The sequence below is a fragment of the Rana temporaria genome, chromosome 2, assembly GCF_905171775.1.
Source record: "Rana temporaria chromosome 2, aRanTem1.1, whole genome shotgun sequence".
Lineage (NCBI taxonomy): Eukaryota > Metazoa > Chordata > Amphibia > Anura > Ranidae > Rana > Rana temporaria.
This window is the reverse complement of record NC_053490.1, coordinates 350,720,633-350,748,335: the sequence shown is the minus strand read 5'-3', so window position 1 is coordinate 350,748,335 and position 27,703 is coordinate 350,720,633. Positions and strand designations below refer to the sequence as shown.

Here is a 27,703-nt window from a genome sequence, read left to right as displayed (position 1 = left end):
TATGCCTTCAGGGTGTCCCATAAGTTCCCCGTAGAGCCTTCATTTAATTCTACAAATTCCCTCAGCTTAGGCACGATCTCATCCGATTCCTTTATTATCTCAAACCAATATGGGTTAATTTTCCATTCTCTCTGGGTTTTTTGTCCCCCTAAATTTAACGTTAGGACCATTGGGGAGTGATCTGACACTCCTCTCGGCAGGTATGCTATCTTTCCCATGACCCGCAGCGCACTGTCATTCCCTAAGTCCATGTCTATCCTGGAGAGTGTGGAGTATGTGCTCGAATAACAAGAGTATTGCTGTACACCTGGACTCCGCACCCTCCACATATCAATTAATCCAACTTCTTCCATAAATTGGTTTAATCGGCTCTTCTTATAGGAACTGGATTCAGCGGTAAAAGGAAACCTATCAACCTTTTGATCCAAAACCTTGTTGAAGTCTCCTACTACCAATATCGGTATCACCTCCTTGCCCAACATAAATTTGTTTAGTCTATACAATAAATCCATTTTAAAAGGTGGAGGAATATAAATATTTGCCATCACATACAGTCCGCCATCAATTGTACAGTACAAGAAAACATATCGACCATTATCATCTATGCTGGTCTGCCTGCAAGAAAACCTCACCCCAGCTCTCACCATAACACTTACCCCTCTAGAGTATGTGGAGTATACTGAGTTGGGTATTTTTTACTCTGTAGTTGCTGGATTGTGTTCTTTGTTAGGTGTGTTTCCTGCAGGCAGACCAACCCCATATCTTTCCATTGTGGAGAGCACTGCCGCTCTTTTATCAACTGTCCCCAGGCCTCCAACATTCCATGAACCTATGTTTAATACTTTACATTCAGAGGTACGGTCTATAATAAGAAAAAAAAAAAAAAAACGGGGATACCAAACACGGAGAGAGAAAAAAAAAAAAAAAAAAAAGAGAAAAAAATGCGCGAGTCAAAAAGTACCCTAATTTCCTCTGTTTTCTCCTGTAGTCCGGTGCATACTATTATTTTATCTTCTTTTTTTTTTATATTATAAACACAACATCTCAAAACAGTGTATATACCATCACAAATTTCTGTGTACATTTCACACTCTATTTTGCTGTACCAATCTTGCTGTACCAATAGTGAACAAATTATTCCTGAGTGACATATTCTTATCCTCCCCATTCCACCGCCCCACAGCCCTCCCCCCTCCACCTACCCCGGTGTTCCCCTAAGGGGCTTTTGGTGACCGTTTCCCACACCACTTACTCCTCATACTCACTCCCATCCCATCCATCATCTGTGCGTAACTAACCCCCCGCACCCCTCTCCTTAAAAAAATATGTATACTTCAAATCCCCCCTAAAACTGGGCGAAAGCGGGGGAACGGGATGAGAGAAAAGAAAAACAGGGGGAAAAAAAAAAAATGACCTCGCTCCTCTGCACCTCTCTATCTCTTATCTCCTAGGTTAGCTATGTTTTATCCTTGTGCTCTTCCAACCACCCCTCTACACTTGCCGGGGAATTAAAGATCTGTGTTTCTCCCAGTGCAGCTACACATACGTCAACCTGTAACTGCAATATACGCTTTACGGGGATAAACTCTGCTCTACGTTTCTGTAATTCCGGCGAGAAGTTGGGATCTTTTCTTTTTTTGACAGTAAAGAATTTTTCTTTTTATTGAAATATTAAGTGACAGAAAGCAATGATAGTTGAAAAGCAAAGTGTATACATTCAATCACAGATTGCATTTACAAATCGAGTAGGAAAATCAAGGTAAATACGGTAATAAGGGCCACAAAATAACAGAGGTGAGCAGAGCCCAAACTGACAAAACAATAGGATCAAGCAGGGGAGATCAGGTCAACAGGTCACCCCAGTCGTTGCTCCATAATCCTACGAACCCCCATCCCCAATAGGGGGAGGGGGGTCCGATCAGGAGGATAGCCACCCACAAGGAGGGCCGAGGACCAAGGGAAGAAGGGGATACACCCACCCATAGGGGGGGGGGACCCATCACCAGAGGGGGAGGGCACCTAGCCAGAGGCATCGACCCAGTTGGACCAGATCTTGTCGAACTTCGTTGGACAGTTTCTGCTTTCGTATGTAATCTTGTACAGTGGCAGTACCCTCCCAATCGCGGCCCGCCTTGAGGATCCCGTGGGGAGCTCCGGGCCCTTCCAACGAAGAAGGATCTCCCTCCTTGTGTAAAACAAAGCAAAAGTAATACAAAGCTTAACATATCTATCGCCCTCAATCTCGCCCAGATAACTAAGCAGGTATATGCGAGGATCCATAGCCAGTTCCACTCCAGAGATCGGACAGGGTGTCAGCCACCTCCCTCCAAAATGTGCGCAATTTAGGACAGGACCATACCATGTGAAAAAATGTCCCGGTGTCGGTTAGACAGTGGGTACAGAGCAGGCTCTTAGAGGGAATAATTCCAGTCAACCTCTGCGGTGTGTAGTATGCTCTATGCAAAAACTTCAGTTGGATGAAACAGTCTCGGGAAGCTATCATAGAGGGGATATAGGAGGAAACACAATCCTCCCACACACCTCTTCGTCAAGGTCAGGGATGTCCGCACTCCACTTGCCCAGAGCCCCGACCGTGTCTACGTCATGAGTCACCGCCGGGTTTTGTTTAGGCTGAGAAAACCACCATCGCACCGTGACTAGTACCGCCGCCCAATAATAAATCATAAAGTTCAGGAGCGCCAGACCCCGCTTGATAATGGGAGATAAAGGGTACGCCGCGCCACCCGGGGCGGACGCCCAGCCCAGATAAAGACCGTAACTATACCGTCTAGCTGTCGGAAAAATGATCGGGGTCTGTCTGAAAAAAATACAGCAGTTTGGGCAGGTATATCATTTTGATAAGATTCCCACGTCCGACCGGCGTAAGGGGGAGACTTCGCCACGTCGCACATTTCTTAGTCAGTTGCTCCAACACTGGGAGCACATTCTTGGTAAGATAACTTCCCGGTTCCAAGCCTACACGGACCCCCAAGTAGGTAAATTCCTCGACCCAGCGGAGGGGCGTATGCGAGTCCACCCGGGGCACCGTCGGATGAAGTGGGAATAGTATCGATTTGTCCCAATTGATTTGAAACCCCGAAAATTTACTAAAATTATCAAAGTGAGCAAGGTCATTTCGCAGGGAGGAGGAGGCGTCCGCTAAGTACAATAAGGAGTCGTCCGCATATAAGGACAATTTTTCCTCCAGGGGGCCCACCCGGACACCCCGGAGTCCCCCCGCAAGTGGGCAGCCAGGGGCTCGAGCACCAGGGCGAACAACGCCGGGGACAACGGGCAGCCCTGCCTAGTCCCCCTCCCCAGGCAAACGGAGTCCGACAGGGCGCCATTAGTGCGGCCCCGGCGCTGGGATGTACATAGAGCATGCGTATCCAGGATAGGAAACGGGGGCCAAGGCCAAAACAGGAGAGGACCGTCCAGAGGTAGCCCCACTCGACCGAATCAAAGGCCTTCTCGGCGTCGAGTGAGGCCACCACGCCCGGAGCATCTGGCCCAGCAACCGCCAAATGCGTGTGTAAGCGACGCAGATTAATATCTGTACCTCGACCAGGCATAAAGCCCATCTGGTCCGGGTGGACCAAGGCCGTAATGACAGTGTTTAGGCGATTGGCCAGTACTTTTCGCGAAAATCTTAGCGTCGATGTTGAGAAGCAAGATGGGTCAATAAGAGGAACAGAGGGCAGGATCCTTACCGGGCTTGGGGATGACCACTATCACTGCCCCACTCATCGAGTCCGGAAGAGCCCCAGACTCCAACACCCGGGACAAAAGGGACAACAGTCGGGGAGCAAGGTCTTCAGCATAAGTCTTCTAAAATTCCCCCTCGGCCCTGACAAGTTCCGCCCTGCGTTCCGTCGCACTGCAGCGATAATCGACTGATACTGTCCCCTGGAGGAGGCCTTAAAAGGCATCCCATACAGAGGTCTCCGGCGCCGTGCCGGGTTGTCAGACCAGTATTGCCTGAGGGAGTCGTGGAACCGGGGCTCCACCTCCGCGTCAGTGATCCAGAATCTGGAGAGTCTCCAGAGTCTGTCGGTCAGGTCAGCCGATATTGTCAGGGATAGAAGCAGCGGTGCGTGGTCCGAAATACCCCTGGGTAGAATGAGAACATCCCGGACTCTGGGCAGGACCGGGGCCCCCACATAGGCCAGGTCTATACGAGAGAAGGACTTGTGAGTAGCGGAGTGGCAAGTAAAGGCCTTGACATTCGGGTGTCTCCACCGCCATACATCGGTGAAGCCATACGTGTCCGCCCAGGCCGCCAGACCCTGCCGGGTCGTGCCAGGCCCGGCACACTGGTCCATAGCAGAGTCCGGGACAAGGTTAAAGTCACCCAGTAGTACAACATTGTCAGACGGAAACTGCGCCAATTTAGTTGCGAGTAGGTTCAAGACTCCAAGGGAGGCAGGTGGTGGCAGGTATAGGCCCACCAACACCCACGGTAAGCTATGGATCAACGCATATACTATCACATACCTGCCATCTGGATCGAGAGCTAAAATCAAGGAGCTTAAAGGGGAGGGACTTGAGGACAAGGATGCCAACGCCCCTGGCGTAGCTGTAGTAGGTGGAATGGTAGCGATGTCCCACCCACGGCTTAAGGCTGAGGGTCCTACAGCCTATCAAATGCGTTTCCTGCAACACACACACACGTGGGGATGGTATTTCTTAATGAATTGAAACACTAAGGAGCGCTTAAAATCGGGGAATTCAGCCCCCGTGTGTTCCAGGAGAGAACGTCAAGAGTAGCCATGCAAAATCGGTGAGAGAGGTATTGTGAAAATCAACACAGGTCAGGAGACACGGGGCATTCCAACAGCCATTGCAGGGCTGAGAGGAGGACCATGACTCCACGCCAGTACAGCAATACGTGATGAAAAAATTACTGTCACATAACATAAAACGAAAATAAAAACACGGGAGCCAACAGAGCAGCCCAACATACCCAACTCCCCCCCCATCCCAAAAACAACCAGCCTTCAAGCCAGATCCGAGGGCAGTCAACAAAAGGCAGTCCGCCCCTTTGGATCAATAGGGTCAAAAAAGAATAAAGCAAAAAACAATAAATTCCCTTGAGGTATCCGGTACAAATAAGTGTGTGGATCACCCGGAGCCCCGGGGGTACAAACTTCAGAAGGGCACATCCTGAGTATCCCAGTGGTAAGCACAGTCTGGCAACAGGGTGGAGAAACTGGAACAGTCACCTGGAGGGAACACCCCGCAAAACAAAGAAGTGCGCTGGAACCAGGGTCGTTGTACAGGACCAAACAGAGTGTCCATTACAGGCACAAGCTGGGGAGAGAGGGGGGCGCGGTCTGGGGGGCAGCAGCACATCCCGACATCTCAGTGGCGTTTACGGCAGCTGCCAGGGACAGGGCAGAGAAGGAAAGCAGGAGTACAGTTTCGGCGGGGAAGGGAGTGGCACACAGGCCAAAGGCAACCCGCCATCCACCCCCCCGTCCCGCCAAGTCTCAAAACATGTCCCCAACCTGTCCATACCATGTCCAGCCCCCCCCTCAAAGAAACATTAGGGGTCCCTCCGTAGTATACTCACAGAAAGGAGCGCAGATTGTAGTCTCAGCAACAGTCAGCGTGGCAGCGTCTCTGCCCAGGCCACTACATCACAGGGGGAAGTAAAGAACTGGACGCGTTCGCCATCTTGCACCCTCAATTTAGCAGGGAACAGCATGCTGTACCGTATCCCCTTCTCTCGGAGCAGGGTGCGGGCGTGATCAAAGGATTTGCGCTGGCGCTGCGTCTCCACGGAATAGTCCGGAAAGATGAGGAGCCTGGTGTTTTCGAACTTCAACTCACCCTGGAGACGGGCCACGCGTAGAACCGTGTCTCTGTCCCGATAATGGAGGAGTTTGAAGATGAAGGTGTCGCCTCTGGTCGCCGGCATGCGATGAGCACGCTCAATGGAGAAGTGTGGGGAGAAGCGCGCCGCGGGGAGTAGAGAGGGGAGCCGCCGCTCCATAAAGGTGACGGGGTCTGATCCCTCCGTGCCCTCCGGTAGGCCCAGGACCCGCATATTGCGGCGGTTCCGGTTCTCGGCGTCATCCGCCCTGGCCTCCAGCACCTTGACCCTGGATTTCAGAGACACCAAGTCCGCCCTGTGGTCCTGCTGCACGTCTTCCATACCGGATACTCTGTGCTCCACCTCCGTCACTCGTTCGTGGAACACGTCCATATCCCATCGGATGAGAGCCGTCTCAATCTGGACATGATCGATCTTCGCGGTAAGTGTGGACTGACAGTTCGAGATGTCCAGCATTAGGGCGTCAAAAGCCGGGGAACCAGCGAGGATCGCGCCGTCCGGCGGTGTCTCCCTTTGGGCTTCCATGCGGCCGGCTGAAGAAGTAGTAGGCCCGAGTTTTGGCGGGTTGTGGGCAGCAGGCTTATTCCGTCTCCCCCGGCCTCCGGATCTAGTCCCCCGCATACCCTGGGGGCTCCGTCAGATAAAGCAGGAGATAGCAAGGCAAGTAGTGGTGGTTTCACACCAGGATTAAAGCAGGATGGGATTCCGGATCGGGAGCTCAGCAGTTACACGTCTGCTCCCATCGCCATCTTGGACACGCCCCCATCTTGGTGTCTTTAAAGCAAATATTTCCCGATTCTCTTGCAATCCGCAGCAATGTCACTTTATCTCTATAATTTAGGAATTTCAGTAATAGCGGTCTGGGGTGCCCCCCTGCTGGTGGAGCCCTGAAGGGGACTATGTGCTCTTTCGATAGAAAACGTTGTTGAAAATGTCTCTCTTTCAATGAGCTATTTTTCCAGGAATTCTATGGGATTAGGGCCCTTACACTTCTCAGGCAATCCCACCACCCTGATATTGTCCCTTCTGAGCAGATTCTCCATTTCGTCCATTTTTGACGCATGTCTGCACATCTGCTCCTTCAGGTTTTTGACCTCATTTATTAATGGGACTACATTGTCTTCCAATTGGCTTGTCCTCGCTTCCAAAGCAGATGTTCTTTCAGCCATTTTTTGTAAATCTAACCGGACCAGTGTCACGTCCTACTTTACTTCTTTCATCTGATCGCAGAGTTCTTTTAATGTGCTCTTACATGCATTCACAGCCACAAGTACATCCTTCAGTGTTGGTTCCTTCTCTAGTGGAAAACATGGCTCAGCTGTTACACCTGCATTTTGTTCCATCAGCCCTGAGGGTTTAGTAGCTGAGGTCTTAATTATCGCTGCTGCATTTTGTGACATCAAAGCTACTGTTTGCCCTTGACTTTTCCGATCTGCCGCACCTCCTTGCTGTACTTTAAGCACCTTTTTTGTTGGCGTAGGCGTAGACGTCTGGGCAGTGGGGGCAAATTGTTCCAATTTTGCCGCAGCTAGGGCCTGCTGGGAACTTTTCTCTTTTGCTGAGCGCAGCTATTGCATCTCTGCGGTTTTAAAGTTAAGGGGATTAAACTTCTCCCTTATACTAGTGTCGCCATACTACTCAGCATTACTCCCTCAGTACAGCTAGGGGGGTTTTAAGCACTAATCAACTAGTGAAACTAGTGCAGAGTATGCTCATTTAACCCAGAAGACCCTAATAAGCCGTCCCAGTTGTATTTGAGAGTCATGACCTGGCACTGTCCTCCAAAAAAAAAAAAAAAAATTGTGCAATACTCAGCGTTAGCGGCAGTTTTTAGCATTAACATCAGCCCCAGCGATCAAATGGTAACTAATGATTGCTGTTTTCAATCAGCATTCAAACCATTCCAAATATTCAGGACGAAAAAAACACAAAAAAACAAAAACAAAAAGCACAACAATCCTCAACAACGGCCGGCTTCTATATATCAGTCGTTTCCAGTGTTCTCAGTGCCATAATAGCAGCACCTCAGTGAGCATGCAGCTGGTTCTTGCACATAAGGGAGAAGAACAGGTACTTGTGCAATCTCTTGCGATCTGTTGTGAACTACCGCACCATGCCGTCTTCCCAACTTGGTAATAGCAATTGGCGATAGCCGTAACAATAGCGATAGTACTAGCAGTCTATTATAGCCCGTTACTCACGTGACCTGCCCACTGGAGGGGGGGGAAGAGGGCTCGCTTTACTGGACCAGAGGACCTCAGAGTTCAGCTCCAATACAGCGTACAATTACTCTCATACCACTGCCAGCAGCTCCGGGGGTTTAGTCCAGGTGTCAGTCAGGTTAATGTCCTGCTAGTCCAGCCCCCTGCGTTACACGGCTGGCTACCTCCTCTTAATGGAACAGCTGAGCGCCGTGCAAGGCACAAAGGAGCACCGAGGAGCTATATGGCCCGTGGTTCAATGGTTCAGCAGCAGGTGGTTCTGCGGCTCAGTGATGGTCCAGCGTCCCCAAAATCACGGGGAGTATCGAGGAGCAGGTCAGTAGATCACCGAGGGTGTAGTAGGCGGTGGAGGTGGAGCGCTCATGCCGCTAAACTCCCAGATGCTTTACTCTGTCAGGGGAGCGCAGAGCTTGAAGCGCTCCGTAATCAGCTGGCATGGTGCGGGGAGGGGAGATACGCACACACACACCCGCCTCACTCCTTCATCCGGTCACTACCCTCCAAGAGTGGCTGTAGTAATTTCTAACAAAAATGCTCATTTTAAAGTTAGAAACTTAAAAGGGAACCTCTTCTATAGGTTCGAACGGGTGTTTAGATAACGCCTCTAACACCCTAGTCAAGTTCCAAGGCGGAAAATTACCTTTAAAAGGACAGGGGAAACTCTTTCCCTTGCTAACAGAAAACATTTAATGAGGTCCTCTTTTGCCAGTCTATCAAGATAGACTGAGAGGGTCGTAATGTGGACCTGAAGGGTACTGACTGTTAGCCCTGGTTCACACTGGGTACGATTTGGAACGATTTGAGATGCGATTTGACATGTCAAATCGGCGGCATTTGCCGGCAATTGTCGGCAATGGCACTGTCCTAATCAGTGCGACGCTGCATCTGCGATTTCAAAAAGTAGTTCCTGTACTACTTTTTGCGATTTCGGGCCGCGATTTACATTAAATTGCGGCCGAAATCGCGGCAAAATCGCGGCCGCGAAATCGCGGTAAAATCGCACATTTTACCGCGATTTAGAATTCGCAGCAGTGTGAACCTAGGCTTAAGCCTAAATCTATAACCGGAACAGTAGTGGAGGTCATCTGTCTTTCTTTACCCCAGGAGCAGAAAGTCTTCCAAACTTCTGAATAAATCTTTTTAGTCACTGGTTTTCTACTCAAAAGGAGGGTATTTATTACCTTCTCTGGGCAGCCTTTATGCTTCAGGACCTGGCTCTCACCAACAAGGCCGTCAACTGGAAAAATTCTGGCCTTGGGTGTAGAACTGGCCCCTGCCTGAGAAGATCTATCCTGTTTGGGAGCTTCAGTGGTTTCGATACAGCCATGGATTTCAGACTTGCAAACCAAGCTCTCCTTGGCCAACAGGGTGCTATCAGAAGGATCAGGCCTGGAGAACTGCTGAGCTTCTGAAGGACCCGCAGAATCAAGGCCAAAAGCGGGAAGGCGTATGCCAGCCTGTAATGCCAGGTCTGAGTCAGTGCACCTAATCCTGACTCCTCTTGGGAAATTGAGAAAAATCGCTTTACTTTTCTGTTCTGCCGGTTGGCAAACAGGTCTATTTCTGGATTTCCAAAGTACTGCACCAGGGTTTGAAACACCTCAGGGTTTAGTTCCCATTCCCCCTGTCTTATCAACTGACGACTGAGGAAATCTGCCTCTGCATTGCTTGTCCCCTTTATGTGGATGGCAGAAATGGAGAGAACTTTTCCTTCGGTCCAATCCAGTATCTCCTTTGATAGTTCCAGTAGGAGTCTGGACCTGGTACCTCCCTGGTGACTCAGGTAGGCTACGACTGTGGCGTTGTCGAAGCTTACTTGAACCTCTTTGCCCGTGATGTATTTCTGAAAGTCTTTTAGGGCTTCTCCTAATGCTCTGATCTCCCTGTAATTGGATGACATCCAAGCTAGTGAGCTGTTCAATTGCCCTTGGGCTTTTTTCTTTTCTAGGTGGGCTCCCCACCCCCAGGAACTGGCATCTGTGGTGACCTTTACCGGATTCCACTGGGCCCATGGTTGACCACCATTTAGGTTTTTGGGGATTGTCCACCACTCCAGGGAGGACAGGACCTGAGGGGTTAGCAGTATCTCCTGATCCAAAAACTCCTTTTTGTCCCAAGAGGACAGGAAGAAGAAATTAAGCGTCCTTGAGTGAAGTTGTGCCCAGACTATTGCTGGTATACTCGCTGACATCAGGCCTAGGGTTCTCAGAATTTACCTTCTGGAGTGTGACGGGGTCTTTATCAGATCCCCTACTGCTGAAGTTAGCTTTGCCACTTTGACTTCTGGCAGGAAGAGCTTCTGCTGCCTAGTGTTCACCATGTAGCCCAGGAAGGTCTTGACCTGTTCTGGTTCGAGTGAGGATTTTTCTGTATCAACTATCCAACCCAGGCTTTCCAGGACTGATACTGCTTTGTTGGTATCCAACGTGACCTGGGAGGCTGACTGCCCAGAGATCAGTAGATCATCCAGGTAAGGTATTAGGGATATACCCTGGAGGTGTAGAAAGGCTACTGCCTCCGCTAAGATTTTTGTAAAAATCCTTGGACTGGCTGTTAGTCCAAATGGTAGGGCTCTGAATTGCCAGTGAAGAATCTCTCCTCCGACTACCACTGCGAACCTCAAGCATGCCTGGTGGTCCACGTGAATTGGCACGTGCAGATAGGCATCTTCGAGGTCCAGAGTCGTCATGAAGGCTTCCTTCATGAGGTTCTTGCGTACCAAGTAGATACTTTCCATGGTAAATTTTTTGTATTCCAGGTACTTGTTCAGGTTTCTTAAAATTTATTATCAGGCGGTATTTTCCCGATGGCTTGCAAACAACAAATAGGTGGGAAGAGAATCCTTGGTTTTGTTGTTCTTTTGGTACTGGTACCACTACCTGCTGTTCTACCAATTCCTGGATACCCTCCAGGAGGGCAGATATGTTTAGGGCATCCCTGGGAGGATGTGTAAGAGTGAACATAGAGGGTGGGCTTGCAGAGAATTCTAGACAATAACCTCGTAAGATTCAGCAGATATAAATGCGAAATCTTTTCCCACTGAGGAACAAATTGGGACAGTCTTCCCCCCACTCTGATCTTGGCGTCACTTGGTTTCTTTGGCGCCAGCTTTGGGAGAGGGGAACAGTAAATTGTTCTTTTTCATACCCCCTACCATAACCCCCACTGTTTGATGGGTTCCTTTTTGGTTCTATGCTTTGCTTGCACGGAGGGGCCTCGAAAAGTTTTCCTAAACCTATCCTTTTTGGGTTTAACTGGAAACTTTTTACCCTTTTCTGATGACCTTGACAGGACATCATCCAAGCCCTGGCCAAAAAGCAATGAACCTTGAAAGGGAAGGCCACATAGCTTACCCTAATGCCACGTACAGACAGTCGTTTTATGCGATGTAAAAAAACGACGTTTTTAAAAACGTCAATTTCATTGACCATGTGTGGGGGAAAACGTCGTTTTATGTCTTGTAAAAAACGACAAAAAAAAATTGAAGCATGCTTCAATTTTAGGTGTCGTTTTTCAAAACGTTTTTTGTGTCACAGAAATTGGCCAGAAGCTAGTTATGAAGCGAGCTTCAATGGAAAAAAGTGGTGAACTTAACCTCGCTTTGCTAGAGCATTGTGAAAAAACGATGGCGTGTAGGCAACATCGTTTTTGAAAATTGAAGTTTCAAAAACGTCGTTTACTTCACAGAAAACATCGTTTTTTTACATCGCATAAAACGACCGTCTGTACGCGGCATTAGATGTTACATCTCCTTCCCAGGCCTTAATCCAGACAGCTCTTCTAGCCGAGTTGATTAATGCTGCCGTCTTAGCCGAAGCTCTTGCAGATTCGATTGCAGCATCCGCAAGGCAAGCAACAGCTTTTTCTATCACTGTTAAAGAATCAATGACATCCTTTGATTCGGTTCTCTGGGATAGGTGCTTAGTAAGCTTCTCCACCCAGGAATCTGTATTCCTGGCTACACAGGCTGCTGTTAAGGCTGGATCCATGGCTGCTGTATTAGCCTCCCAAGCTTTTCTAAGGAGGGATTCTGCTCTGCGGTCTATCAAATCCTTAATACTGCCTGCGACCTCAAAGGAGAGGTCAGACAATTTGGTGACTTGCGACAACGCCCCATCCAGTCTTTGGGAGCTTAAACAAAGCCTCCGCATCAGTTCGGTTAAAGAGATTTCTCCCTTTCCAAGTTTTTTGTCTGACAATCCTCCTTTCAGGCTTTCTCCATTCCTGTAGGACTAGATCCTTAAGAGATTGGTGGAGTGGGAACACTCTAGATTGAGACTTGCTCAGCCCCCTATAAACCTTATCTTGTGCTGAGGTTAGTTTAGGGGTTTCTGGAATCTCCTCTGTGGCATACATTGCCACGAGTAGTTGTTCCAGAGCTTCTACAGCAAAGAGGTGTCTCCTTAGCCTTGTCTCCTCCTGGGATTGGCTTAGATTGGAAGTGAAATCCAGTTCCTGTTCTGGCTGTCTCTGGGATCTCAGACCCCTGGAAGCCAGGACCTCTCACTCCCTTTCCAAGATTGGTTTGTACTCACCGGTCCCCGACCTGGATCTCCCTGCAGTCGCATTTTCCTTCCCTTCTCTTGTTCCATGGAAAGGTTGGCTGGGTCCTGGGCTGCTGGTACAGCAAGCCGACCGCTTCTCACCGCTTTGCTCTCCATGCTGTTTCCCGGCGTTTCCTAGCACTTCTAGGTTGCACTTTGTCGGCGCCGCCAACTTCCTGTGATGCGGCTGTTCAGAACAAGGCTTGGAGACCAGTGCTTCCCGGAAGTGCAGAGAGCGGCTAATGGCAGCAATTTTAAAATACAGCGATGGTGCGCACTCCCTGCAGCCAGAGCGCTGGTGCACACTTGGGGCGACCTGTGCGAAGGACAAGCCTACAGGTTAGTTCAGCCCTCTCCCCGGCCTCCCTAAAACCTGTCTCAACAGGGGTACCATTAGACCCTCCCCGGTCTTTTAGGTCTTTAAAACAAAACAAACATGTCGCTGTGTTCGGGAGAAACACAATCAATACTGGGGATCAAGGAGAAGGGTGGGGACTTATAACAAGCTGTCAATTGATTGTGTTTCCTGTAGGGAGGAGCCCTCATCTCTCAGGTGTGCCATCCTGGAAGGTGATATGAGAAATTAGCCATTTAAAATCATGTCTCAAAGAGGGGATTGCAATAGAATGTATAAATAACGGACTTAGATTTTCTTTAAATAGAAATTAACTTTTGAATGTATGCGTTTTGACATAACCAACAGTTTGCAAAGAAAAACAGAGTTAGTTTTACCGGAAACTGTTTCCAGGAGTCTTCCAGGACAGCCCTTGAGAGATGGAGCTCCTCCCTGCACAGGAAACACATCACCTCCAGCTCTTTAAAAGGCGGTCCCTCAGGCATCTGGTCAGTTTTAATCCAAGAACCGAAGGACGGAGCTGAAATACAGTTAATAACATATATTCCTCCATCTATCTATCTATCTATCTATCTACACATACATACACACACACACACACACACACACCTCAAAGAATAGGGTGGGAACGTGCTGTCCTGGAAGACTCCTGGAAACAGAGTTTCCGGTAAGACTAACTCTGTTTTTCCCAAGGCGTCTTCCAGGACAGCCCTTGAGAGGATGAGCAAGCACTCACCAGATTAGGGTGGGACTACTGCTTGGAGGACTTTCCTCCCAAAGGCTTGTTCTTGATTACTCAAAACATCCAATCGATAGTGTCGAATGAACGTGGACATGCTTGACCACGTAGCGGCCTTACATATCTGCTCTGGGGTAGCGCCGGCTCTTTCTGCCCAGGACGTGGCTAACGCCCTTGTAGAGTGTGCCTTCAAGCCTTGTGGAGGGTCCAAGTGCAGAGTTTTGTACCCTTCCAAGATGGCCATCTTAATCCACCTGGCTATTGTCCCTTTGAAGCACGTTTTCCCTTTCGATTTCCAGAAAAAAAGAACAAACAGGGCCTCCGATGTTCTAAAGTCTTTAGTTGCTTCTAGATAGGCAAGGAGGCATCTTCTGACGTCCAGCCGGTGTAGCGGTTCTTCTTTGCTATTTGCAGGCTTATTGCAGAAGGAAGGTAAAATTATGTCCCGACTCTTGTGAAAAGAGGAAGCGACTTTTGGAATAAAGGACTGGTCAGTCTTTAAAATAACTCTATCCTCCAATACCTGCATGTATGGTTCTCTGATTGACAGAGCCTGGAGTTCGCTGACTCTGCGAGCAGAAGTCATCGCGACTAAGAAGACTGTTTTTAAAGTAATCAGTCTTAAAGATGCCTCTGATATTGGCTCAAAGGGCTCTCTAATGACTGCTTTCAACATAATGGATAGATCCCATGTCGGTACTTTTCGGCGTTGTTTAGCAACCGCCTTACAAAATCTGTTAAGCGGGTCCTGCTGTAAGGAGCGCTGAACGTAAACTGATAGGGCAGCAATTTGCACTTTAATCGTGCTTAAAGCCAATTTCTTGTCGATGCCCTCTTGTAAGAATTCCAAAATTGTTGGAGAATCGTATTCTCTTTTTCTATTCTCTTTTAGCCAGAGATTACATTTTTTCCAGTGCTTCCAGTAATATTGCTCTGGTATTTGGTTTGCGACTCTGCAACAGAGTTTCAATCACTCTGTCCGATAGACCCTTGGATTTCAGGATGTCTATTTCAGATACCAGGCCGCCAGATTCAAAAAGGCTGGATTGGGGTGCTGGACTGGACCTTGAGACAGCAGGTCCTGACTGCACGGTAACATCCAGGGTGGTCGATCTACTAAGGATAGTAGAAGTGAAAACCACGCCCTTTTTGGCCAAAAAGGGGCTATTAGGATAAGGGAAGTCTTCTCCGTCTTGAATTTGGAGAGGACTCTCGGTAAAAGATGAAGTGGAGGGAAGGCATAGGTCAGGGTGAATGTCAATTTGTTCTGCAGGGCATCGACTGCCACTGGTTGATCCCTTGGGTACAGAGAGAAAAAGTCTGGTAGTTTGGCATTTTTTCTGCTTGCGAAAAGGTCGATCTCCGGAAGGCCCCACTTGGCAACTATTTCTGCAAATACTGTCGGATCTAGAGACCACTCTTCTTGAGAGATTAACGGTCTGCTCAAAAAATCGGCTAGACTGTTCTGCGTACCCTTGAGATGGACTGACAGCGACTCCAGATTCTCTTCTGCCCAAACAAACACTTTCTTTGTTATGTTCATCAGGATGGGATTCCTGGTTCCTCCCCGTTTGTTCAGGTACGCCACTGAAGTAATGTTGTCTGACCTGACCTGTAGGTGTTGATGTTTGAGCTGGTTTTGAAATGCTGCGATACCTTTGGCTACAGCCTTTAACTCTCTGTAATTTGATGAGCGCTTCTTCTCTAGGCGACTCCAAGAGCCCTGCGCCCATTGATCCCCTAGATGGGCTCCCCAACCTTGGTTGCTGGCGTCCGTAGTCAGGATGTGCGTAACTGGGGGGTTCCACGACAGACCTTCTTTCAGATTGTTTTGGTTTCTCCACCACCAAAGGGCCCGTTTTGTTTTTTCTGGTAGGTACACCTTGTCTTCCAAGTCCTTTCCTAACAGATTTTGTAAAAGGAATGACTGGAGCCGTCTTTGGTGAAACCTGGCCCATTTGACTGCTGGGATGGAGGCTGTCATGAGGCCCAAGACTGACATTATTTCCCTTATTGTGACAGAAAGATTTGTCTGTATTTGCGCTACCTGTTGACTTAGGTGATCGATTTTTTCTTGAGGAAGAAAAGTCTTTTGTTCTGTTGAACTTATCATGTAGCCCAAGAACAGGATCTCCTGTGAGCGAATGAGGTTTGATTTCTCCTGGTTGATGATCCAACCTAACTGAGTCAACCACTGCTGGGCGACCACTAGGTCTTCCAGCAGTTTTTGCTTTGTCGGTGCCAGGAACAGCAAGTCGTCTAAGTAGGGAACGACTGTTATGGCCTGGAGTCTTAGGGGGGCCAGCGTCTCCGCTAGAATCTTGGTAAAGATCCTCGGGGACGAGGAGAGGCCAAAGGGGAGGGCTTGGCACTGAAAATGGTAAATCTTTTCTCCCACTTGAATGGCTATGCGGAGGAACTTTTGTGAGCTTTCCCTGATAGGAATATGAAGGTAGGCATCCTTCAGATCTATTTTTGCCATGAAACAGTCTTTTTGAAGCAAATTCTTGACAGAATAGATTGATTCCATCCGGAACTTTTTGTACCGAATGGCCGTGTTCAATGGTTTTAGGTTGAAGATCAGGCGATATTTGCCTGACTGCTTCCACACTAAAAAGACGTGCGAGTAAAAACCTTGGCCTTCCTCTTGTTTGGGAACTGGTATTAGGACTTTCTGATCTACAAGTTCTCCTATGAGATGTTGTAATGCCTGAGCTTTTGTCAGGTCTTTTGCCAGTTGTGTAACCAAGAACCTTTTTGGTGGTACTTGGTCGAACTCCAGAGCATAGCCCTTTTCTATGACTCCCCTGACAAAACTGTTGGAGGTCAGTTTTTTCCCCATTGTGGAAGGAAGTCCCCCAATCTTCCTCCCACTTGGATCCTGGCATCACTGAGCCTTGGAATTGTTGTCAGGAGGGTTAAAGAGCACATTGGCTTTCTTTTTCCCCCCTTGAACTGCCCATGGTCTATTTGGCTTTTATCCGCAGTGCGTTCTAACGCTTTATCTAGCGGAGTGCCAAAAAATGTTTTCCCAAAAATGGAATGCTGCAAAGGCGTAACTTAGAGGCAGTATCTCCTGGCCAGGTTTTGAGCCAAAGAGTTCTCCTCGCAGCCACTGACAGAGAGGCTGCCCTGGCTGAAAGCTTTACCGATTCTGCCGAGGCATCTGCGATAAAATCCTTTCCCATGCCGTTTAAAGCTGTGGGTTTTAACAATTCTTCTCTAGGGGTACCTGCTGTCAGGTGTTCCTGCAATTGTTTGAGCCAAAACTCCAAATTACGTGCTACACACACGGTTGCTAGGGCTGGCTTAAGGTTAGCCATAGCCATGTCCCAGGATCTCTTGAGGATAACATCCCCTCTTTGATCCATGGGATCCGCCAAATGTCCCATATCATCGAACACAAGGTCCGAGTGCTTTGATACTTTTGCTAGGGGGGCATCTAGTTTGGGGGACTGATTCCAGACCGCAGTGGGATCCTCATCAAAAAGGAAATCTCCTTTTCAGACCACCTGAAAAGAAGGGCCTTTTGTCAGGTTCCTCCCATTCCTCAAGAACCAAGTCTGAAACTATCTTGTGTACTGGGAAAACCTTCTGTTTTTTCCTGCTTAACCCCTGATACATCCTATCATGCTTCCTTCAGCTCTAATGTCTCATGAATGGCCCCAATCAGTTCATCTACCTAGTGGGGGTGCGGGAGTCATCCTGATCATTTTCTTGCCCAGAATCTGGGTGGGAAGAATCTGAATCAGAATTAAGGGAAACCTCATCATTCTCCACAGGATCACCTGCTCCTGATGCTACCAGAATTGGAGAGGTGGGCACCTCCTGCTGTCTAGCAGTTGAACCCGAAATCTGTGTGTCAGCAATGAGCTTTCTGAAAGATTGAAATGTGGCTTGCATTTCATCCTTAAAAGAACCCAGAAACGTATTAAGTGGGGAATCCTCTTCGCTATTCACCACAGTAGTAATACAGGGGCCGCATAAGCTTTTGGTATAGCCAGATGCAAGTCTTGAATTACATGTGGCACATTTCTTTTTGTCTCTAGAAGGAACTTTAACATCCTTTGGTTCTCTCTGACAGGAAAAAGAGGGAGAGAGTCTTTTAGTGAAATACACAAACAAGTGCCCCCTCCTCCCCTGTCCTAAGGTGCCCACTGAGCTTAACATAGGACTACAGACCTATCTAGCTCCCCTTTACACAGGTGAAAGCACAGGAAAAAAGGTTCTGGCACAGCCAGCCTACCTGTGAATAGCCGGCGCCAGACTCCCCTGGAGCGTGTGCAGCATCCATACTGCTTCGGTGTATAGGCAGAGTACAGCCCACGCTTGCTGCCTTTTAAAATGCGCCGACTCAGCCTTCGATCCAACCCTGCGCCAGGAAACCAGAATCAGAGCTTCCGGCGCACAGTGATGACGCGCATCCTGGCCTGGAGGTTACGCCCAGCGACGGGTCACGGCATCCACCGCAAGGAGAGAGCTTCTCCCGCCGCCGACGCCTATGCAGTCCATCACTGCCCACTCCCTCGTCGGGCACCGGAGGGAAGGAGGAACGGGGAACTCCATGCCCAAGCGGAGGGAACCTGTGGCCAAAAACTGAGAGATTTTACCAGGTAAGGGAACAACCAGCCAAGCTGTCTTCCCCAGCCCTTGGAGATGGACACTCTCCCGGATCCATCCCCCTGTGAAAAGACGGTTCCTCAGGTGACATGTCTGCTCCATTCTGAGGAAACACATAAAACTGACCAGATGCCTGAGGGACCGCCTTTAAAAGAGCTGGAGGTGATATGTTTCCTGTCCAGGGAGGAGCTCCGTCTCTCAAGGGCTGTCCTGGAAGACGCCTTGGGAAAAAATAGAACTGGATGCGTCCAGCTGCGAAATCCCGCAGCTATCGGCACATAACCGCAGGTAATCGCAGTGCACTGTCAGCTGCATTTGGTATGAATCTTGAGGGGGAACTCCACGCCAAATTTCAAATAAAAAAATGGCATGGGTTTCCCCTACAGGAGCATACCAGGCCCTTGGGTCTGCTAGGGATTTTAAGAGGAGCCGAAAAAACAGTGTGGGGTTCCCCCCAAAATCCATACCAGACCCGTATCCGAGCAGTAGCCCGGCCAGTCAGGAAAGGGGGTGTGGACGAGCGAGCGCCGCCTCCCCCCCTTGCCGTGCCAGGCCGCATGCCCTCAACATGGGGGGGGTAGGTGCGTTGGGGCAGGGGGCGCCCTGTGGCCCCCCACCCCAAAGCACCTGTCCCCATGTTGACGAGGACAGGGCCTCTTCCCGACAACCCTGGCCGTTGGTTGTCGGGTACTGCGGGAGGGGAGCTTATCCGAATCCGAGAGCCTCCTTTATTAAGGGGTCCCCCAGATGCCGGCCCCCCACCCTAGGTGGATGAGTATGGGGTACATCGTACCCCTATTCATTCACCTGGTGAAAAAAAAACAACACACTGCACAGGGTTTTTAAATTAAAATTAGTCAGCTCCAGGGGCCCCCCCTCTCTTCTTTAGCTCTTTTACAAGGGGGGCCCTGCTTCTTCGATGTCTTCTGCAGGGGGTCCCGTTCTTCACCGCAGTCTGGTTCTCTTCCACCGGGGGTCCCGCTCTCTTCCTTGGCTCTTTTACGAGGGGGGGGTGCCTGGGCTTCTGTCGCCTTCTGCCACCTTCTTCTCTTCTTCGATGTTGACACGTCGATTCCTCCCGCTGTAATGCCATGTGCGCGGCTCGCACCGATTTATATAGGCCTTTTATGACGTCACTTGATGGGACTGTGACGTCATAAGAGGCCTATATAAATCGGTGCAAGCCGCGCACACAGCATTACAGCGGGAGGAAGTGACGTGTCAACATCGAAGAAGAGAAGGCGGCGGCAGAAGCCCGGGCACCCCCCCCCCATAAAAGAGCTAAAGAAGAGAGCGGGACGGCGGTGAAGACCGGGACCCCCCCCGGCAGAAGAGAACCAGACGGCGGTAAAGACATCAAAGAAGCAGGGCCCCCCTCGTAAAAGAGCTAAAGAAGAGAGGGGGGCCCCCGAAGCTGACTAATAAGTTACTTTAAAAACCTTGTGTAGTGTGTTTTTTTTTTTATTCCCGCCAGGTGAATGAATAGGGGTACGATGTACCTCATACTCATTCACCTAGGGTGGGGGGCCGGCATCTAGGGGCTCCCTTATTAAAGGAGGCTCCCAGATTCCGATAAGCTTCCCTCCAGCAGACCCCGACAATCAACGGCCAGGGTTGTTGGGAAGAGGCCCTGTCCTCATCAACATGGGGACAGGTGCTTTGGGGTGGGGGGGGGCCACAGGGCGCTCCCTGCCCCAAAGCACCTACCCCCCCCCCCCCATGTTGAGGGCATGCGGCCTGGCACGGTTAAGGAGGGGGGGTGCTAGCTCGTCCCCACCACCTTTCCTGACCGGCCGGGCTGCTGCTCGGATACGAGTCTGGTATGGATTTTGGGGGAAACCCCCACGCCGTTTTTTCTTTTTTTTATATCATTTATTTTTATTTGCTATTCTTAATTCAGTAATTGACAGGTTCAGTGAACATTGTTACATAGTAAAAATGGTATAAAAAACAACGACCTTGTGCCATGAGGAGAGAGTATACAATTGCAATTGACCCACAGAAAAAAAAAAAGAAAATAAATAAAAGAGAGCCAACTGCCTTCTACTCTTCCCCCCTGTGTCTATTCCCCCCCTCCCTCCCCCAATCCTAGGGAGCGTGCCACCCTCGTTGTTTCCTTGCTTAGGACATGGGCGGGTCAGTCTAATAACCTCCCTACCTCCATGAGGCATTGACGAGAAAAGTCTGGCTGACGAGCCTTCTATCTAGGCCCCTCCCCCAGAGGTCACCCCAAAGGAGACGGTTGGGCAGTTAGACTGTAGTTATCCCTTGTTGCCAGAGGAGGTGATATCCCAATGGGCCAGGGCATCTCCCCCGCTAGGTCCCTTTATGAGGGATCTCCCACAGCCCTCATCCAGGGTCCCCAGAGTCTCACAAATTTCCCATAGTTCCCTTGTCTGGTAAAGGTCACTCTCTCGCTGGAAATGGTTAGGTTAATGGTCGCTACCAAATTTTCTACGGACGGGTGTGCTTGCCATTTTTGAGCTATTATCTTGCGTGCCTGGAATAGGCATCTTAATATTGCTTCCAGGTTGCCAGGTGGAACTTGATTGTCCTCCATGCATCCTAGCAGGCAGGTCAACGTCACTGGGTCGAGGGAAGACCCAAAAACCCTATTAATCCTCTCAGTTATCTCCATCCAATAGCTGTAGAGCTTTGGGCACCTCCAAACCATATGTAGGAAATCTCCTTTAGCTCCACATCTTGGGCATTCATTGTTTTGCCTCCACCCTAGTTTGAACAATTTTTGGGGAGTATAATACACCCTGTGCAATAAGAACAGGTGGGACAGTCTCTGCGCTGGAGCTATTGAAACCAAAACTCCTCGATGCAGGATCTTGTCCCACTGTTCAGGGGTTACTGTCCCGACGTCCCTTTCCCATCCTTCTCTGCTCTTATTGGGGCCCGCTCGGCTTATTGCTTTAGTCTTTGTTCTTGCCTTAATTAATCTAAGAAGGGCGGGAATCTGGGTCCATATAAGTGTCTGTGAGGCAAATTGTGATTGAATAGCATGGCGCACCTGAAGATATTTATAAAATGTCTTATTTGGAATGTTATATTCCCTTATCAATACAGAAAATGGTTTTATGGTATCACCCTCAAATAAGTGTATATTCATCACCTCCTGTAAATTTTTATTATTCCATAAAGGGGAAAATTGTGTTACCCCGGCATACCCCAATAAAACCTTTGCTGTCTGCCATATTTTACTCACTAATTTTGCAGTCGGGCATTTATAAAAAAAATCTGCCTCTAAAGCTTCCACGAGTAACCTATGGGGATTCCCTGCTAGCAGCAATCGGCTATTGGGATTATCTAGCTCCGTGGTTCCACAACCTGCCAGATGTTGCAGCTGAGCTGCCACAAAGTATAGTCTAGGGTGTGGAACCGCCATGCCCCCCTCTTTTACCGGCAGTTGTAATGTTTGCAAGCTAATCCGGGCTTGACCCCCCCTCCATATTAGTTCTCTGAATAGCGTCTCTTTTTTTGAACCACGTTTGTCCTAGCCAAATCGGTTATGGAGCAAATATAGTATCTGCGGCTGCCATATAATTTTTATTAAGTTGCAGCGTCCTGCTACCGACAGCGGTAGGCGTTTCCATATATCACATTTTTGTTTTAATTTGAGTAGAAGTGGGGAGATATTAATATTTGCATATTGCGTGACATCCTTCGTAACCCAGATCCCTAGATATTTTAGTTTGGTGACCACACTCAACTGCGAGATTCCTGGAAATGTCTGGGGACCGAGTGGATCCAATGGTAACAAGGCGGATTTTTCCCAATTGATAGTAAGGCCTGAGAACTGTCCAAATTCCCTGACCATTTTCATCACTCTATCTAGTGAAGTTTCAACGTCCCCTAGAAAAAACAAAACGTCATCTGCAAATAATGCGATCCTGTCCTCCCCCATCTGTCTTCTGAACCCCCTTATGTCCGCCCTCGTCCTGGCCATAATAGCCAAGGGCTCCATGGCAAGGGCAAACAAAAGGGGGGACAGAGGGCACCCCTGTCTCATCCCTCTTTCCAGATGGAACACTTCTGACAACTCATTGTTTATTCTAACTTTAGCTCTTGGTTCCCTATACAGTAATCTAACCCAGCTGATAAAGAGAGGTCCAAAACAAAAAAAAAAAATTTAGCGCCTTCCATAAATACGACCATTCTAGGCTATCGAAGGCCTTTGCCGCGTCAAGTGACAACACCGCTCTAGAGCCCCCGTTGTCTATTGGTGCCTGTAAATTCAGAAAGAGCCTTCTAATATTGGTCCTAGTTGCTCTACCTGGTATGAAACCTGACTGGTCTGGATGGACTAAGTGATTGATACATCTATTTAAACGAGTCGCTAGTGCTCTGGCCAAGATCTTTACATCAGTACATAATAGCGATATTGGGCAGTAGGATGAAGGGTCCAGTCGGTCCTTCCCCTCTTTGTGGATTACAATTATGGTCGCTTCCGACATTGAACTAGGAAGTGCCCCCCCACTTACTGCCCCTTCCAGGGTCCTAAGCAATTCTGGTAGTAATACCTCCCCATATCGCCTATATACACCTCTATTGGGAGCCCATCAGGGGGCCTGGGGACTTCTGGTTAGGCATGCCAGCCACTGCTTGCTTAATTTCCTCTAGGGTGATTGGTGCCTCCAGGTCCTGCATGTCCTTAACTGGCAAAGTGGGGACTGTTATTGCTTGAAAAAAAATCTTCCATATCACCACTTCTCACCCCCTTTTTAGATTTATACAATGTTTTGTAATACTCGCAAAACGTGTTCATCACCACTTGGCCATTGGTCGAGATTTCTCCCCCTGCTGTCCTTATTGCTGGAACATTTGATGGAGGGGAATTGGTTCTGCACAAAAGCGATAGCATACGGCCCACTTTCTCCCCTTCACCAAATTGACACTGCCTCTGTAGTATTCTCTTGCTCTCTAACTTCCTCATGATGACTGTTTTATGCTCCAGCTGCTTCCCCAGTTATTCTTTCTGCCTGGTTGGAGTAGGCTCTTCAATAAACATCACTTCTGCTTGGGCCACCTCTAATCCAAGTTTACCCTCTCGCTCTCTTCCTTCTCTTTTGACTCTTGCTACCTGTTGGATCAAAAGGCCACTTAGAAAAGCTTTCAAAGAGTCCCAGACCACCCCCGTCGGTGCCGACCCTGTGTTGATTTGTAGGTACTCTTTCAAACTAGGAACCAGGTCTCCCAAATCACCAATCAGCTCGAGCCAGCCCGGGTTAATTTTCCACTCGTTGCGGGGAGCCTTAATCCCTATTTTGATTGTCAGCACCAGCGGGGAATGGTCAGAAACACCCCTGAGGCCATACTCTACCCCCTTCACCAAGGGTAGCATTTCCTCGCTACCCACCGCCATGTGAATTCTAGAAAGAGTTCGGTAAGAGCTAGAATAGCACGAATATTGACGTGTCCGTGGGTTGCAGGTGCGCCATATGTCCCTCAACCCTATTTCCTCCAGGAACCTTGCCAGTCGGCCCTCACTTAGAGTGGTAGATTTGTTCCCAGGAAGAAATCTATCAAGGCTTCTATCCAGCACCTCGTTATAATCACCAACAGCTAATCACTGGGACTCCGGTTTTGTCTGACGTAAACTCAAGGAGCCTATATAGAACCTCAAACTTAAATGGGGGTGGAATATAAATATTAGCCAGAATATATGGTTTATTCTCGATTGAACAAAAAAGGAATATATACCGGCCCTGATCGTCAATACAGGATTTTATACAAGAGAACATTATTCCTCTTCCCACCAGTACACTCACCCCCCTTGAATAGGAGGAGTGTACCGAGTGGTACTGGGCTTGAAATCTCCGACTATTTAGCTGGGCGGCTGTATCCCTAGTCAAATGTGTCTCCTGTAGGGACAGGAGTCCCAGCATTCCACCCTCCAGGAGTGACATAACCGATGTTCTCTTAATTGGGTCCCCCATACCTTGTACATTCCATGAGGTAATAGCCAATGTTTTATCCTGCATCTAGGGGTATAAATGTAGTGACAAGCAGGTCAAGTCCCTTCCGGTAGCAAAGATCTATATTTGTCCTGCTCCACAATGTGTAGTCTCCCAGATCAAGCTCTATCCTTCCTCCTCTTGGCTCGCCCCGTCCACTTCTCCTGTAACTTCAAAGACATTAGTGTTTGTGATGCACGCTCCCTAGTTCCTACCCTAATCCCTCCCCCCTTCCCTCCCAACCCACCCTCACCCTGCCCTACTAGGCTCCCCTTTGGGGCTTGTCCTGTGACCTCCCTTCTCACTCCCTCACACATCCCAACTAAGACACTCATCCAATTCCCTCCCACCCTCTCTCCCCCCCAAGGAAAGAGAAAGAGACTCTGGTAATTAATGTTTACTTCAAAGAAAAAGAGGCTAGACTCCCCCCCTAAAGATGTTTGCCCCTAACAGGGAAGAAAGAAAAAAGAAGGGCGAGGCCCCTAGTGTTTAAGTGTTTAAGACATACACAAAGTCATCCTCAATAATTAGTAGAATTAAAAAAAAAAAAAAATAATAATTTTACCCCGTATCAACATTACTACTACATTACTACATCTTGTCAAATACTACCTAGATATTACATACATTTTGCCAAAGTGGCATAAAAAAAAATATTTGTTTCTCTGTAAGCATTCCCCTGCTAGAAAAAAAAAAAAAAAAAAAGGGAGGGGGGGTTCAGCACCCCTCTTAAATCCCCTAATGTTTAAGACGCAAAGGTAAGCGTCCTCAATAATTAGTAATCATACAAAAAAAAAAAAACCCATATCAACATTGCTACATTTTTTCCATGCCACCTATATATTGCCAGCAATTTGCCAAAGTGGCATCGAAAAGTATTTGTTTCACTGTAATCATTCCACTTCTAGTAATGTAAAAAAAAAAAAAAAAAAAAAAAAAAAAAGGAAAAAAGGGGAGGGAGAGGGGTGCTACCCCCTCTCTAGTAAATCACCTAGTGATAAGAGCATGAAGGAAAACATCCCCCATCCTTAAAAGACTTTTAGAAAGGAAACATAATAATATATTATTACTTAAGTGTTGCATAAACTTCTACCAAAGTGCCAGAGTGCCGTTACATATATGTGTTCCTCTATTCCCATTCCACTTCTTAAAAAAAAAAAAAAAAAAAAAAAAAAAAAAGGGAAGGGAGTCACTCCCCTCCCAGTAAACCAACCACCTAGTGCTTATGCCCTAAAACTGGGCTGCATTTTAAACTATTTGGTGAACCTTCCTACATGTAAAACATTATTAAGCACCACAAAAGACACCAAAAAAAAAAAAAAAAAAAAAAAAAGGGGGGGGGGGAGGAGAAACCCCCTCCCAAAAAAAAAAAAAAAAAAAAAATTCCCCTTTTCTTTTCCTTTTTCCTTCCTTACGTACTAAAAAAGAAGGAAGAAAGAAAAAAATGGAAAAAATAAAACAAAAAACAAAAGGGGGGGAAAAAAAAAAAAAATTTAATATGTAGGGAAAAATAAAAAAAAGGAGGAGGACGTGTATATGTCTATCTTCCCTTTCTCCCCGTCTAGGGAGGTGGGGGCAAAACAATCCAAAAAATTATATACTAGGCCTCACTGTCTCTGGAAAGCTATAGTTCTGTTATTTTGTCTTCCAACCATCTTGCCACCTCCTCTGGAGCATCAAAAAAGAAAGTCCTGCCCAGAGCTGTTACCCTCAGTCGGGCCGGATACAAAAGAGCATATGTGACCTTATATTTTTGTAAAGTCCGTTTGATAGAAATGAACGCAGCTCTGCGCTTCTGTAGTTCAGGGGAAAAATCAGGATATATTGAGACCCTTACTCCATTATATGTGATGTCTCCTAGCTCTCAAGCTTTTTGAAGCATAGTCATTTTATCGTTATAGTTGAGAAGCTTCAGTAGCATGGGCCTGGGGGTACCCCCCTTGCTGAGGTGCTTTAAAGGGAACCCTGTGGGCCCTCTCTATAGAAAAAAATGATGATAAAGTACTAGCACCAAAGATTTCCCTGCACCATCCCTCCATAAAAACTATGGGATTTGGGCCTTCACAACGCTCAGGGAGGCCTATCACTCTCACGTTGTTCCTACGGAGCCTATTTTCCATTATGTCTAACTTAATTGCTTGGAGGCCTGTTTGCTCCTGAAGCCCCCTGAGTTCACCCTGAAGGGGATACAAGGCATCTTCTACTGCACTTAATCTTTCCTCCAGTTCGTTCGTCCTTACCACAGTCCTTTGCAGCTCTTGATTCATAGTTAACAGTTCCTCTTTAAGACTTATTAGCTGGTTATCAAAATTGACTATGTAGTCCTTGCACATAACACATCCCTTAATGTGGGTTCCTCCTCTGCGGCTACTGAAGGCGCAGGCATAGCAGATATTACCGGGTTTGCAGATGAAATTACAGTTCCACAGTTCCACAGATTTCTCCCCCCGGCCCTTTGGTACTCACATTTTTGACGCTTGATGCACTGGCTGTGCTGGATGTGCTGGTTAATTTTGCAGCTGCTGCTGCCTGGTTGCTCTTAGCAGATCTGGTAGTTGACATCCCGTCCTGGAGCTGTTGGTCCTCGAGCCCCCGTTTCTTAGCTGTGTTTGCTGTATTTGTCATGTTATGACTCTAGGTTTTTCTTTTCCCTTCTCTCCTCTCCCCTCCTTAGGTTAGACCCAACAGTAGCTCAAATCTTCAGCCGCTATGTGGGAAATCAACCAAAAACCTGCAAGGATGCAAGGAGTAGTGCAGGCGAGGTTAAGGAGCAATTTGCAGTCCTTGGGACAGGGAAAATAGCAGGCAGGAGAAAATGCTGTATTTTACTGGGTAGTCAGTCCTTAGCTGCAGAGCCAATAAGACCAATGGGTAAAGCACAAACCCCCTTATTTATCTTTATTTTTTTTTATTTTTTTACTGCCAAATCATAATCAGAGAGGTATGAGTAGTAGATTAATAATAGACTGGCAGCAGAAGCAGCAGAGGGGGGGGGGGGGGGGAGAGCAAGCTTTAAGCCCCAAAAAACAAAGAAGGGAGAAACTCCTACAGCAGCAGCTCTTGTTAGGGAGCAGCTAGTGGATCAATTAATCTGCAGGACCTCCTCACTATCCTCTGTTCGTCCAGAGTGCAGCTCCTATGGTGATGCACAGGGAGCGAGGGCCAGCACACAGCCCGAGATCTCGCGAGATTTTCCGGGCAGCTCCGTGCGGTATGGAACTTCCAGCCAGGACTCCCTCCGTATCACAGTCCGGGCCCCGCTGTGCCTCCTCGCGGCCAGCCCACGGCCGTCTCTCCGGGAGGAGGGGGCGCGGCCGCACCGGGACAGGGGGAGAGAAAACAAAAGGAAGGAGCTGCAGCACTCGGGGGGGAATTCACAGCACACGGGAACACACCGAGGCGCACCGAACCCGGGCACAGCCTC

At 48.3% G+C, this 27,703-nt stretch overlaps 1 protein-coding gene across 1 annotated transcript in view; it reads right to left on the bottom strand.

The window, feature by feature from the left end:
* ZC3H11A (zinc finger CCCH-type containing 11A) overlaps nt 1-26,817 on the bottom strand; it is an 810,109-nt gene extending 783,292 nt beyond the window's left edge. Inside the window, exon 1 of the mRNA XM_040337594.1 lies at nt 26,746-26,817. The gene's annotated coding sequence lies outside the window, so the exon portion shown is untranslated. The remainder of the gene's footprint in view (nt 1-26,745) is intronic.
* Nucleotides 26,818-27,703: the final 886 nt, after the last annotated feature.